Source organism: Malaclemys terrapin, chromosome 2 (genome assembly GCF_027887155.1).
Source record: "Malaclemys terrapin pileata isolate rMalTer1 chromosome 2, rMalTer1.hap1, whole genome shotgun sequence".
NCBI classification, from domain to species: Eukaryota; Metazoa; Chordata; order Testudines; family Emydidae; genus Malaclemys; species Malaclemys terrapin.
In genome coordinates, this window is record NC_071506.1 from 137,288,077 (window position 1) to 137,303,977 (window position 15,901).

The 15,901-nt window shown below is 40.3% G+C and overlaps 1 protein-coding gene across 6 annotated transcripts in view; it reads right to left on the reverse strand.

Annotated features, from left to right (window-relative positions):
- The window catches only part of SLC23A2 (solute carrier family 23 member 2), a 135,939-nt gene that overhangs the window by 87,169 nt on the left and 32,869 nt on the right, over positions 1-15,901 (reverse strand). Inside the window, exon 1 of one of the 6 annotated variants that reach the window (XM_054017819.1) lies at positions 9,066-9,157. The exons of the other annotated variants lie outside the window; for them this stretch is intronic. The gene's annotated coding sequence lies outside the window, so the exon portion shown is untranslated. Of the gene's footprint in view, positions 1-9,065; positions 9,158-15,901 lie in introns of those variants that run through there. 6 annotated transcript variants of the gene reach the window in all.

Below are 15,901 nucleotides of genomic sequence, written 5' to 3' on the forward strand. Positions count from 1 at the left end.
ATATTCAGCGCCATGAAGGCGCCACTCTAGGGGGCTCCACAGCCGACCCGCCGGTGTTGCTAGGGTAGAAAATCTTCCGACGATCGTGCACACGGCGCGCACACACCTAATGGAATGGATATGAGCAAGCACTCGAAGAAAAATTGTTATTTTGTGGGTATTTGGGGGAATTGTGATTGTTAGACCCTAGGATCACCTGCCCAATATGAGTTTAGATCCAGGGTCTGCCACAGTGGTGCTCTTTGCCATAGGGACACACCTCTTGTTAACTCCCGTTTCCCCCCAGGCACATGCGGGATGGAAAGGAATCCCTACTAACTTAGAGACAAACACATATGAGTCCCTGAAGGTGTGCTTTGCCCAAGAGTTTAACCTCTCCAACTGCTGGGTATGCTCCCAAATCCCGCACCACGCAGCAGGGTTACCCTGGAGGGTGGTTCCCCAGAAATCCCAGCACACTCTCTCATTGAGAACCTCAGCTCCATGGCACTCAATCGTATCTTGTCTACAGAATATGAGAAAACTCAGCCAAAAGCTTGTTGAGTATTCTCAAAGGAGGGAACTGTTGGGGTTACTAGGCCTGCCTGAGCCAGAGTTCTTCCATGTTTAACTCTAATCGACCTCAACAACCAAGGACAGGAATTGGAATGTGTAAATAGCCAGTTAGCAATTACGACCTTGCTCATACTAGGTACCAAACAATAATGATGAGGTTTGCATGCTTCTAGCTGGGGAAGGGGTAATAAACTAAGGCTAAACAGGACCAAATAACTGTTTAGGGAGAAGTTACTAACAAGCTAGATTTATAACCCTAGAATGATTTAGTTGCTTAAATGTATAAACATGCCTTCAGTAGAGAGGGGAGGGGGAGTAGGGGGGGTGGTAGAGAGGGGGGGCTTAGTTGTAAAATGTATAAAGAAGAGAGAAACTGTTTTTGCTGGTGTGCTTGATTTGAGACTTGCCTGTCTCCTTGCACCACTTTGAGATCTCAAATAAACTTTGATTGTTTCTCCACCCCGGTATGTTTATTGGCGTGAAGCACTCCGGGCAACGAACGCCACTGTTGCTGTCCTTGGGCCGCTGTGCCGGCAACACTTTGAAAGTGGGTTTGTTTTACTTTTCCTGGGTTCTGGGTTTTACCTTTCCTGGGTTCCTTTACCTCCTTTGATTTATCTATACGTATTCAGGCAGATAATACCCAACTGAACAAGGTAAGCCACATATAATTTAAAAAAAAAAAATAATACTGACATTCTCCCAGTTTGTCATTACAACATTAAGTTATCTTCTTGTGAATATTTCAACTGCAAAAACTTTCCCAACTTCATAAAGTTGGGAAATGGGAACCCTAGAGTGAAAAGCTCATTAACATACAAATAGAAAAGGATGCTGGAAGAGTATTTGCTCAGATTCAGAGTTGTGGAGTCTTGTGAAAAGCTTCAATCTTTTATGCTGCTTAAACTGGCTTTTATACTCAAGACACGTGTTTGCAGTTTATCCTTTACAGAGCCTCAAAGAGTTTACTTGAAATGGACAAAAGATCTTTAAAGTGCATAGATATGCACCAATAAAAAGTATAAAAGGTTATGTATATGGGGAGGGAAGGGATCGCAAACCCCATAAAAAGTGAAGTAACTTGGAATCTATTTAATTCCCTCTTCCATTGTGATTTATATCATATCAAAAGAGGAAAAACTGCATTTACCACATTCTTTAGGAGCACTGATGACTCATGGTTTGAACCATTAACCAGAACTAACATGGCAAAATTGTCATCCTTGCTTCTTCCCACTTGACTGATAAAGAACTGCCTTATGAGCCAGAGAACAAAAAATAAATAAAAACGTATTTACATTCATTTCTACAACACATATCAGAGTATTAGAGTTTCTTTTAGGAAAGACATGGAGAGGAGAAAAGGACCATCATCTTTTGAGTAAAGTGTTAATTAAAGCACAGATACTGTATTAAAAAAAATAATCTCTGTTCTCTAGACTGTGAGCTGCTTGCGGCAAAGAATGTCTTTCATTAGATCTATTGAAAACTTAAGATGCCAGCTCTCAATAAATAAGCTGTTGGTAGTTTTCAACTTGTGAAATCTATCAAGAGCTTGGCAGCAACAGAAAACACAAAAATTAGCAGTTTATTCTGAAACCAAGACTGCACTACATTCAGGATATATTGTAAATGCTTGGGCATTTTTGATCTGTTGACTTCTTTTCCGTAACCATACTTAAACATTAATCCATTTGGCAGATGCATAGCTAGGAACCCCAGGCCCACAGGCTTGTTTAAGCTGCTTTTTTTGAACACTAAAAGCAATCCTGTAGGATTTTGAAATCCTAAATTCATTTCATCGCTGAAATGCTGACTTCAAGCCTAAAATTCTTGTTTGACAATCCTCTATCTCCACGGTAAAAATCTGAAGACATTATGCTGATGGAATTTTTTCAGAACTTCTACACATGAAGAAGCTTTATAGTATTTATGTAATTATTAAATTCTGACAGCAAAATTTACAAGAAAATAAAGTGAGGGGTCAGAGACAGATCTTTGTGGGATTTGAAAAGTTTTACAATTCTGCTGAGCGACCAGAACAAACTACCCAGAAGGATCATGGCAAGAGGGCATGGAAAATTACCACCTTTTAATGTTGTTTGTCCTGGTGATTCCCCACGAGTACTGTAAAACTGGACAGAGGCTGACTCGGGTCTAGGTCCCTAGTAAGTTACATTTCTGATGTCGTGAACAAGTAGTATCCAGCTTCTCTAAGGGCATGTCTTCACTAGCAACGTTGAAGTGCTGCCGCAGCAGCGCTTTAATGTGGCTGTTTAGTCGCGGCACTAGCGCTAGAGAGAGCTCTCCCTGCACTGTTAAAAAACCACCTCCACGAGGGGAGTAGCTCCCAGCACTGGTGCACTGTCTACACTGCCACGTTACAGCGCTGAAACTTGCAGCGCTCAGGGAGTGTTTTTTCACACCTGGGAGCGAGAAAGTTGCAGCGTTGTAAAGTGCCAGTATAGACGAGCCCTAAAACGTAGGTGGATTCCACTTCATGTCAAGTGGACGCGCCTGTCCTCTAGGAGTTTTCCTTTTTGACTATGATTTACACTTGGTTTGTCTGGCTGCGGCAACAGAGGACTCAAAGGACAAACTGAACGTCCCCTGCCACACCTACGAGTGAAGAGGGAGAGTGAACTACTAGAGCACAGCCACTGTGGTAACTAGCCCTAAGGCACTGCCCTGTGCCAGAGCACTGAGCAATCCATTTTTGTTCCTGGGGTGCGGGGAGGGAAAAGGAAGGGAGATGTGGGCTGCAGATACACAGCTCCAAAGATTTTCTGGGATGTGACACATGCCCTGAGAAAGGAGGTGGCGTGGGAGCCTAAACTCAACATCGGCTGCCCTTAAGGGCCAAAGAAACCTCAAGAGCTAAGTGAGTTCCACCAATCTCACACTAAGGAGCCCAGAATCCTGTAAAATGACGTATTCAGAGAGGAGTGAATCATCTTAATTATAGGCTAAAGAAATTTATGATTTTTTTGTTCTCAAATTTAGCCCCAACGTTGATGTACGCCACTAACTTCCCTCCTCCACAAGCTGATACAAGTTGGGCCTGCTCTATCAGCAGATATTTGAAATAAGAGCAACAAAATTTAGCAACACTTAGCTCTGCTGCAATGTAAAGTAAGCCCAGAACATTTATATAACAGTTGTCTGATTTTCAGAGGTGCCAAGCCTCTGAAACTTCCATTAGCTTCAATGGCAGTTGAGAGTGCTCAGCACCTCAGAAAATCAAGACATACTATATTTAAGGACCCTATGATTTAGACATCTCTAACCTCAAGTTCTGAGTTTGAAAATATTTCATTTCTGTATGGGCTTGAGACAGAGGTGTGGACTGGAAAACTGACTCTTACCATTTAGGTATATGTACTGATAAGACACAAAATATAGTTTTGAAACGGACTTGAAAGTGGAAAAGAATAATATTTGAGGTCATCCTTCTTTAGCGTGCCAAAACACAATTTTAGCAATACTGCAGCACTGTTTCAGTGAAGAGTGCACTACAGACTGTAATTAAAGAGCGCTCTCAAGTGCTGCTGTACCAGGCAGAGACCCGTGAAAACTTTATGCCTGTAACCAAATCACTGGATTTACTTTGTTATGATCTAGAAAAGAACTGCACCTAAGCCAAGTAGTCGACATTGTTCTGCAGCAGATCCTTGGTGAAGGCATATTAGGAGCAAGGAAGGATAAGCTTCAATCTTTTATGCTGCTTAAACTGGCTCCGTGGATATGGGGAAAGTGGTGGATGTGATATACCTTGACTTTAGCAAAGCTTTTGATACGGTCTCCCACAGTATTCTTGCCAGCAAGTTAAAGTAGTATGGATTGGATGAATGGACTGTAAGGTGGATAGAAAGCTGATTAGATCGTCAGGCTCAATGGGTAGCGATCAACGGTTCAATGTCCAGTTGGCAGCCAGTATCAAAGCGGAGTGCCCCAGGGGTCGGTCCTGGGGCCGGTTTTGTTCAACAGTTTCATTAATGATCTGGATGATGGGATGGATTGCACCTTCAGCAAGTTCGCAGATGACACTAAGCGGGGGGAGAGGTAGATATGCTGGAGAGTAGGGATAGGGTCCAGAATGATGTAGACAAATTGGAGGATTGGGCCAAAAGAAATCTCATGAGGTTCAACAAGGACAAGTGCAGAGTCCTGCACTTAGGATGGAAGAATCCCATGCATCGCTACAGGCTGGGGACCAACTGTCTAAGCAGCAGTTTTGCAGAAAAGGTCCTGAGGATTACAGTGGACGATAAGCTGGATATGAGTCAACAGTTGCCCTTATTGCCAAGAAGACTAACGGCATATTGGGCTGCATTAGTAGGAGCACTGGCAGCAGATCGAGGGAAGTGATTATTCCCCTCTATTCGGCACTGGTGAGACCACATCTGGAGTATTGCATCCAGTTTTGGGCCCCCCACTACAGAAAGGGTGTGGACAAACTGGAGAGAGTCCAGCAGAAGGCAACGAAAATGATTAAGGGGCTGGGGCACATGACTGACAAGGAGAGGCTGAGGGAACTGGGCTTATTTAGTCTGCAGAAGAGAAGAGTGACGGGGGGATTTGATAGCAGCCTTCAACTACCTGAAGGGGGGTTCCAAAGAGGATGGAGCTCAGCTGTTCTCAGTGGTGGCAGATGACAGAATAAGTAGCAATGGTCTCAAGTTGCAGTGGAAAAGGTCTAGATTGGATATTAGGAAACACTATTTCACTACAAGGGTGGTGAAGCACTGGAATGGGTTACCTAGGGAAGTGATGGAATCTCCATCCTTAGAGGTTTTTAAGGCCCAGCTTGACAAAGCCTTGGCTGGGATGATTTAGTTGGGGATTGGTCCTGCTTTGAGCAGGGGGTTGGACTAGATAATCTCCGGAGGTCTTTTCCAACCCTAATCTTCTATGATTCTGGTTGAATCATCACTTGGTTTGGTGGTCTATTACAGACCAATTTTTAAGTTCTCAGACATTTTGACTTTATGAAATTACACCTGTGCAGCGTACAGCCACCATAAGGTGTGTATCTATGCCATGCCAAGAGTCCTAGACCACTATGACATCAGAGGTCATGCAACACAGAAAATGATGAGGTCTAAATTAGCTGTTATCACTCAAGAAAAAAAGATTTTGGAATCATCGTGGATAGTTCTCTGAAAACTTTCATTTAATATGCAGCAGCAGTCAAAAAATCCTAACAAAACATTAGGAACTACTAGGAGAGGGACAGATAATAAGACACAAAATAGCATAATGCCACTATTTAAATCCATGGTACACCCACAATTTAAATACGGTGTGCAGTTCTGGTCACCCCATCTCAAAAATGATACATTAGCATTGGAAAAAGTACAAAGATCAGCAACAAAAATGATTAAAGGTATGGAACAGCTTCCGTATGAGGAACGATTAAAAAGGCTGGCACTGTTCAACTTGGAAAAGAGGGGGGATATGATAGAGGTCTATAAAAACTCATTACTTTAGCATGGAGACAGTGAATAAAGATGTGTTATTTACCCCTTCTCATAACACATGAACCAGCGATCACATGATGAAATTAACAGGCAGTAGGTTTAAATCAAACATAAGGAAGTACTTTGTCACACAATGCAGAGCCAACATGTGGCATTCGTTGCCGGGGATACTGTGAAGGCCAAAAGTATAATTGGGTTCAAAAAAGAATTAGGTAAGTTAATGGAGGATAGGTCCATCACAGTGGCTATTAGCCAAGATGGTCAGGGATGTGACCACATGTTTTGGGTGTCCCAAAATCTCTGACAGCGAGAAGATAGGACCGGATGCCTAGGGATGAGTCACTCAATAAATTGAGCTGTTCTGTTCCCTCCCTTTGAATCATCTGGGCCCAGCCACTGTCGGAAGACAAGATGCTGGACTAGATGGACCATTGGTCCCATCCTCACTCTACCACTAATTTATATGCAACAATTTTGTTAGTTGTACGAGGGAGACTTGCATAGATGCTGGATTAACCAGCTCAACTGCCACACTCATATGCCATTCTGCCACCCACACAAATCAACATAAAACTCCCAACACAACTACCCCTTCCCAGATACAACCAAGCACACAAACACCACAACCAACTTACACAATAATTCCAAATACATATAGCCTTGACTACTGCACACACCCTTCATTCGCCACCAGCACAAATCCACACAACTCTTTCAGCACAATACAACCCACATACAAAATCAACACAATCACCCATAGAACCAGCAAACAGAATAACCCCAAACATCACTCTCAACCCTAGAATGTCTGAGTCAATGTGAAGCAATGGAAAGCTACCAATATGACTGAGAGCTCTTTTTGTTCAGAATATCATGAGGTTCAAAGATCACTGCAATTCATAGTCTGTTACTGACCAATTTTTAAGTTCCCAACCATTTTCGGCTCTGACCTTTTTTTTAAAACCAGTATGACTTCACCGATCACACCCCTGTGACTGCACAGGCTTTCAGCAACTAGTATGTCTTCATAATTTATCTGCGATGCTTGGGCATTCTACCCAGGGATGTTCAGGAAAATTAAGCTCAATTAACTGAAGAAGGTGGGAACTGAAAGCATATTGAAACATTGTGTGGACTCTCATGGTGAGAAGTAATATGGACTCAGTTCCCTTTAAACTCAGCCTGAGAGTCCACACAGCTTTAATGTACTTTAAATTCACAACATCAATTAATTTGGCTTAACTTTCTTGCATGTTGCTGTGTAGACTTGCCATTCAGGTATATAACACTGTTTATACTGAGAACAAAGATAACCAGTATTTTCTGGACACACTTGGCCCTATATTTTCCTAGGTTTTTCTCTGATCCTGTATTTTTTTCCTATTGGTGATCATTCTTCTTGCTACATCATCCTTGATTGGTTTAATCTCCTGTGGAGCACAGTACATACTAAGTTTATATACAAATAAAAAATGAACGAGTAGGATGCTTCCAATATAGGCTGAAACAATACATTTGAAAAGGAATGTGATAAAAAAAAATAGGGGTTCAGTGTTTCAGATTTTGTGCTTTTTAGCTTAACAGCATTAAAAAATTTGAAGTTAATTCTGGGAATAATGTCCAGAGCAAATTTGAGAAACACATTACATTTGCAGTTTTCATTATGAAACAGAGCACAATCTTGAGTTCTTACTCTGTACCATGTAGCCAGACACATGTTAAAATGAATGCAATACATGTCCATTTCTGGCAGAAATCACGTCAATTTTAAAACATTATATTATTTCTCCTCTATGTTGCATGTGTCATTACTGAAATGACTGTGCTTTTAAATGTTATCTACTGTCAATCAATGTTTAGGTCTTCATGTCAGAACCTAAGTAACTTTTTAAAATGTGTATCACATAGCAGTGTATACCTTGCCCAGGAATGATTACATTCGTTTACTTTATTCTGGTGCAAAGAATTAGTAGTAACCTCTGAAATTTCAAGGCAGTTTTAATCTGGATACACTATTTTTCCTCCAGAAAAATTCATGTAATTGACACCAAGGGGTCTTTTTGGTCCTCATGTGTTGCATAATTATTTGTGAATTGAAAAATTTTGATATCCTCAGACACTACAGTTTATTAAATCCTGTTCACCTGCTCATGAAGACTCCTGACAGCATGCAGAGTAAACATTATTTGTTTAACCTTACATTAAACTGCCATGCAGAAATATAGGGTAAGCTATCTTTATCCATAAACCCAGTCTCATTATCATTTCTAGCTTAAATCAGAGAGAATCCCCTTGTTGGAAGAGCATATTTAATACTCCTCTGAACTCCAAAAGCTAGAGTTCTCGGTCCCCTTCTAAAACTACATTACCTTAAAGTCAACATGAGACTAATCAACCCAAGAGTGAGTATCTACTTTTAGTTAGGTACTTTACACAAAAAACTCATGACTGATAACAACTATCCACATAATTAACAGCTTCCTTTCTAGTCGGAAAAACTGGCTTTGTAAAGTATTTGAGAAATGTGAAGCTTCCATTTATTGTTCTTAAATATCCAACATTGTTCAAAGAAAACCCAACAGCAACAATTATTTTCCTCCCCAAATTTCCTGCTATAAACACTTCAGCGTTTTCAAACACTGTAAAACTCCATTCTTAACTGAATGATTTCCCCACACACAGGTTTTTTCTCTTATTGCAAGGATTTTTTTAAAATTTAAGTCTGTAGGCAAATATATTGCCACATATGACTTTACAAATTAAGAATGGCTTAAGCATTTCTTCCTAGTTCTTTTTACAGCAGTCACAAATCTGTCTACAGTAAGCAAATAAAACTGGTTAAAGTCCTCACATCCAAATGACATGTTTTGAATGTTAGTTTGTAAAATCAGAAGAATTTTTCATATGGTTTATAGTCATTTACATCTTATATTCTTTATGTCTACTTAATTATAAACTGGACATTTAATATCTAAACTTAAGCAGATGAGTTCTTCCTTTTACAACTTCAATTCAAAGAAAATAGCTTACCTCCAGAAATCTGTACTAATCTCTACAGAGCCTCTCAACCAACTGTCCTCTCCAAAGTTTCTTGCGTTTTCTACATAGAGGAACTGAAGGCTGTGAGTAACATTCTACTAAAATGCAGACATACTGAAGGTTTTTTATAATCTAGATGGGCTCGTTATATTGTATAACTATTTTATCCAATCAGAATCACTATTTACATTACACAACAGCTAAAAATACAAGAAGACACCACATGGTCACAAGCTGTTACTACATGCCTCTGACATAACTAGAAAATTTAAGTAAATGCACAGTAAGTCGCTTTATGAGTAATAGCATAATGCATACAAATCAAATTAAACCAATGGCCTGGAGGTGGTTTAGGCATGATAAACTGTTGTATACATGCTAGAATATTATAGGCAGAAAATCCAGTGGAACACAGTCAAAATCCTCAAACTGAGCAGGACAACTATTTAAATGCCTGATTTTATAAAAGCTATAATCGAGCACTCCCCACCCATCCTACCCCCATTTCCAGTATTAACTATTGTTAATATTGATGTTATTATACTGTTAGTTACATGGTTTGTAGGACAAAACAGTGGAGAACACACTCACACAGTATACAAAGGAAGGGGGAGACATGAACACATGCTGCGTGACTGCTATGAAAATATTTTTATAGCTATTACCTTAAATTAATAAAAAAACTAATGAACTCAAATCTTATCTGACAGCACAAAATTTAGTTAGTAAAATTTGATGTTTGAGTGCCTATGATGGGGAGGGGGGATTGAAAACAGGAGAATTGTAACAGAAAATAAAATTAGGTCCTAATTTTAAAAGATGCTTTTAAAATTGTTTCTTTATTGTAGTTTACTAAATGTCCTATGTATATTAACACTTTGCATTTCTACAAAAAAATGTAATCCAAAGAGGTAAGTCCTTTCCAAAGACATGTATGCATTATACATTTTAACAGATGGAGAAATTGAGCCCAAGTAAATGGCTAGTCGAAAGTCACCAAGTATGTCAAGTATAGAACCCTGAAATACTACCTTCGGATTTCTATCTGAAACTACACTGCAAACTAGGCAGCCACATTATGTAAGTTCTGAAGCTTAGTTTTATAAACCAGTTTAATCACAAACATCAACAAACATTACAACAAATGAAGGCAAAGTATTGGAACACAACATGCTTTGCACTGAATGCTTACCTTTGCTAAAGCTGTTGGTGGCTAAAGACTGGCTTTCTCCTATTCCTTCTTAGTAAACAACAAGTAAAAGCTTCTCTCTATAATGATTTCAGTGTGAACAGGAATTGTGTACCCTCTATTTCAGTGGATTTTTTTTTTTTTAAAGAAAGGTAAAATAGGAACAATTAGCCTTGTCTCAGGTGCTGAGCATTCACAGATTTAACTGTGGTCAATCGGAGCAACAGGTACTCAACATCTCCAGAAAATAAGTTTTGTTGGCTTTCTGTTAAAAAACAGCTTTAAAATTGCCAAACATTTGTACTGCTCACAAATTGGAGAGAGCTAGATGGCACTATTGCTTTGTTTTTCAGCTCTTAAAAATCTGGGTTCAAAAACACACACATACGCCATTGGTTTCTCTGTCCACTTACAAAACAGAGGCATTCAGTCAAAGGATAAACAAATATTGCAAAATATTCTATTCAGATACCAATATCTGCTATTAGACATATATGGGTCAAAATATCTGGAAATTTACTGAGCGCCCACCCTAACTTAAGATAGATTATACCAACACCCCCTTACCTGATCACTGTATTCACAGTTCTGACCAAACTCTTCCTTAAAGTAAAAAAAAATTAAAAAAAAAAAAAAAATCCTGCTTCATTTACAAGTAAAGCAGAATAGCTCCAAATCCTGGGTACCTTTTCCTCCAGCTTTGCCTTGTCTTATGGTAACATGCATTTAACTTACACACCTCCATGTTACATACTCAAAAGCAGAGGTTTGCTAACTTGGATTCCTCTGAATCCGGTTTATATATGCTGCATTTCACGTGTTCAATGAGCAATGTGGGCCTACTGCTCAATAATTGTTCCTGCAAACACTACATTTCAAGAGTAAGGACAAATATCTTTTTCCTCCCCTCCCGAATCTATCACATTCCCCAGAAAAATTGTTACTTTTTTATTTAGGTATGGCATGACAATACATTTGCATGTGCCTTTTATTTAGGTGTGAAATGCCAATTAATTGCATGATCATGAATGCCAAGAAAGCAGGATAACATGGCCCAATGCATGCCAACTCTTCCCAATCAAATCACTCTTTTTGATCTTTCATACATCTGTTATCTTGTAACTGAATAAGAAAGTGATTCCAATGCTATTACAAAACTTATCTTCAAAATCTGTTTTAAAAGAACAGAAGTGCCACATTTGTTAGCTAATGTTCAAATGCTTGAGGCTGCCCTTATTAGAGCAGGATTTTTCAATGAAGTAGTAGGTCCCTTGGCAAGGAAATCATATAGGGAACACATCAGATTCATCAAGGCAAGATGCATCTCTCTAGCATGCATCAATTATTGTGGAGGGTAATCATCTAATTTAACAGTGTTCTCCCCAAAACAGGGTCACAATGGAAGGCTTGAAGTTTCTTCCAACCATCAAATTATATAGCATATCCATATATGAACATCCTCCCTTTGAAGCACTCCTAAAATAACCAGAGGACAAGCAAAGCAATTGTACAGGAAAGTAGCATTACATATTAACAGAATAAATAGACCTAAATCTCATTACTATTTAAAGAGCTGAAAACAAACAAGTTTTATCTTGCAGACATATTTATAAATGTTTAGAGATTTCAGATTTTAACTGCAGGTACAGTAAAGCACAGCCTTCGGTGGTAAAATGTACTCTAAATTCAGAGAAATTACTACAAGACCTTGAATGCCAGTATCATCTTGCTTACAAAAGCATTTAAGATGCATCCCTTTAATATGAAAGCACTTAGGGCTCCTACATTTAATGCTTTGTAAATGACATACAGAGAGCTACATCTGCCTAGTGAAATTGTTCTGAAATCCTGCCATTTGACTTCAATGCACGATCCTGGATACTTGGCACTGTTACATGTTTGCGCCTTACAAAACCCGACTAGTTAAAATCTAGGTCTTTCCGTTGTAACAGAAAGGATGTCCACTGCTATCCTATCATAGTGACATAACTGGGATTTCATTTTCTGGTTTGAAAGCGTACTGTTAATGCCTGACTTTTTATTTGTATCCTAAATCTGATTACAGGGCATATTACTATGGAACATTTCTTAGAACTTTTCCTGCATCTGTATGTTTTTACATATTAAAATCAAAGGATAAAATACTCAGTTAAAAAAAATAGTCAAGAGGGAGTTATATTTTTAAATATATGCTCATTATTCAAGAAGAAAGCACATTGAATACATTGTGGTTTTCAGGACCAAGTGTCAGAGATCACTTTCAAATATTTGAAAAAAGTTTCCCTTCCATATACAGGGCCATGAGCTTTGTTGGCACAGATGTAACTGTTCCCCCACAAAATACGGTAAGATGGCAGCCAGTGATCAACTGTTCTTTTTATTAGGTCAGCAATCTTTGACATTGATCACATACCTCTTTACTGGACCTCCATTTACATTCACAAATCATTCTTAATGGTGGATCAACCGCCAGAGATTATCTTTACAACTAAACTTGGATTGGCACAATAGTAAATATATGGTTCAATGTTCAATAAGGGTTAACTTGGTGTTGTTAATTTCAATGCCGATGTCAGCTTTAACTATTACATTCAAGTTTTAGGGAGCACTTGGGTTTCTTGCTACTGAGGATTGTCAATACTTCTTTCTGCCACACACACACACTAAAACATGCACAGCCACAACTCAAACAACTTGCATTGCAACAGACCACATACCTACTGCTGAGTATCTAATCTGCTATTAAGCAAGGTGACCAAGTACTCTCCAACTATACCTGATGTCCGCCAGTATCTTGGACCCTTCACAGTCAGGCTTCACAACAGGATACAGCACACAAATGGTGCTAACTCCGCTCAGGGGGTGATCAGCTAGCCACAGACATTCAAAAACCCACACTCATTCTATGGGATTGCTCTGCAGAACCCAATGCCACAGATCACAGGATGCTACTGACAAACTTTAAGAAACCTAGGCCAGGTCTACACTTAAAACATTTGCCGGTATAGTAACATTGGTTAAGGGTGTGATTTTTAAGGACACTCAGCAAAAGCCATAGTTTAGAGGCAGTTATACCAGCAAACAACTGCTTTTGCCAGTCTAGTAAACCACATTTATACTAGACTTCCACAGTGAGATGATTGCAAGCTGTGCACAAAATTAGACAGAATTCTATTTTTTAGCTGAAGTTATTCTCTATTTTTATACCAACAAAAGCAACTCCAAATTCATACATTCTTAAACTCCACATGCTGTCTGCACAGATGCTTAGGAAAAACTCCTGCACTAAATGCTAACTGAACAAGCAGAATAATCTAGCCACAAAGGTGAAATGGCGTTAGGGCAAGGAGATATGTGCATAAGCCTGCCTCTGCTCAATCTTCACTTCAAATACTGTTATCTCCTTCAGGACTCAGTAAGCAAGTGATATGTACAAAAGTTATTCAAATACTCCCTAGCTGCTACAGTAACCTTAACACACCTACTTTCATCTGAAATTAAATAGTCCCATCAATCTTCAAAGCATGGCCACAAGCCCATCTCAAATTTATCACTTTCTCACTTTCTTTCCAATAATGCAGTTGGTAGAGTAATGCCCTTCTGATCTGGTGACTATACATTCCTTTAAGATTATTTCAAGGAAGCTTTTCTAGGAATAGTCAGCAAATGTATGCTCATTTTTATGTAAAGGAATTGTTAGGTTTCAAGTGTGAGGTACTCAGTTCTTTCAGTTACCCATTTTCCTCAGTCTAGCTCTTACCCCACTGTAGAAGTTTTTAGCTAACTGCACACCCAGTACAGTGGATGCTGCAAGGTTTAGCCCCCGTACTACCTGGCTCAACGTCTCACCGTGGGCAACTGGCAGTGCTACGTGTTAATGCGACCGTGTTTGCCATCTAGTACTGAGAGTGGTGGTTGTCATTGGGAAAAGAGTACCAGCAGAGCAAAGGAAGAGAGACATTTTCATAGATAATAAGGCCAAAAAGGACCATTGTGATCATCTTGCGCAGAGGTGGGCAAACTACGGCCCATGGGACCGTCCTGCCCGGCCCCCGAGCTCCTGGCCTGGGAGACTAGCCCCAGCCTCTCCTCCGCTGTCCCCCATCCCCCGCAGCCTCAGCTCGTTTGCTCCGCCACCAGCACAATGCTCTGGGCTGTGAGCTCCTGGGGCAGCGCAGCTGCAGAGCCCAGCCTGACCCGGTCTCTGTGCTGCGCGGTGGTGGCAGCGGCGTGGCCCGGCTCCAGCCAGGTGGCGCGGCTGTAGCGACGCCAGCCACCGGTGCTCCAGGCAGCATGGTAAGGGGGCAGCAAGCAGGGGGGGGTTGGATAGAGGGCAGGGGAGTTCGTGGAGGTGGTCAGGGGGCAGGAGTGTAGATAGGGGTCAGGGCGGTAACAGAGGGTTGAATGGGGGTAGGGGTCCTGGGGGGGCAGTCAGGGAGGGGGGTTGGATGGGACGGCAGGGGACAGGGGTTCCGGGGGCGGTCAGGGGACAGGGAACAGGGGGTGTTTGATGGGGCAGGGGTCGCCGTCAGGGAACAGGGGATGTTGGATGGGGCAGGAGTCCCGGGGGGCAGATAGGAGGTGGGGGCCACGACCCGCTCCCCTAACCAGTCCTCCACACAATTTACGAAATCCGATGTGGCCCTCAGGCCAAAAAGTTTGCCTGCCCCTGATCTAGCGTGATTTACTGCATAATACACGCCACAGTATTTCCCTGAATTAATTCCTGTTTGAACTACAGCCCATATTGTAGGGGGGGGAAATCCAATCTTGATTTTACCATTTCCAGTGGTGGAGAAACCACCACAAACTTTGCAGACAATGAGGAGACAAAAAGTGTGTAGCGGGAGGAGATGAAAGGGGAGAAAAAATACAAAATTATTTCATCAAGATAGAATCCCTGGTTAGAGATGAAGTACATCTAGAAAACATCAGGAAGAGTCAGAGGTGATAAGGGAAGGCTGACTCAGATGACCTACAGAAAAGAAAAAAGCATACAGAGCCTTTAAAGATCTAATACCTACGTTCCATCACTAGCGGGGAAAACTACTATTGATGACCTTTCTATATAAAAATCTGTTTCTTTCACTATAAGGCAACACACAATATCATTTTAATGATTCGGAGAGTCACAATATCCTGAAGTTAGCAGAATGCACTATTGCTTATAGTAGGGCCCTTCATTTTTGGTTTTTATTTTATTTAAAATTACCCAGGAAATTATCAGTATTTATTACTACAACAAAAACAGGTGAAAATCAGTGCAAAACATATTAGTAATTTTTCTGGATAAATATCGGGGTTTATTTTGGTGGACGGAAGGACAAGAGAAAAGTATTCAGTATATTAATGCTTTGATGAACAGAATTCAATGTGGTTTGCTACAGAACTAAAACAGAACTCAAAACACAATTTCTCCTCTGAGTTTAAGGAAACAATGTACAGTATCTCTAATCCCCAAATAAAACTTTTCATTTGAATAAGCAGTTTACTGTTGTAGACTTAGTACTATTAGCCTATAAATATTTACATTTAATAATTGGGCCACACCATTTGCAGCACATACATTCAACTTCATCCTTTTCTCCTCTTTGGTTTTTTTTTAAACTTTCAAATACTTCCTTGTGTTCTGAAATGT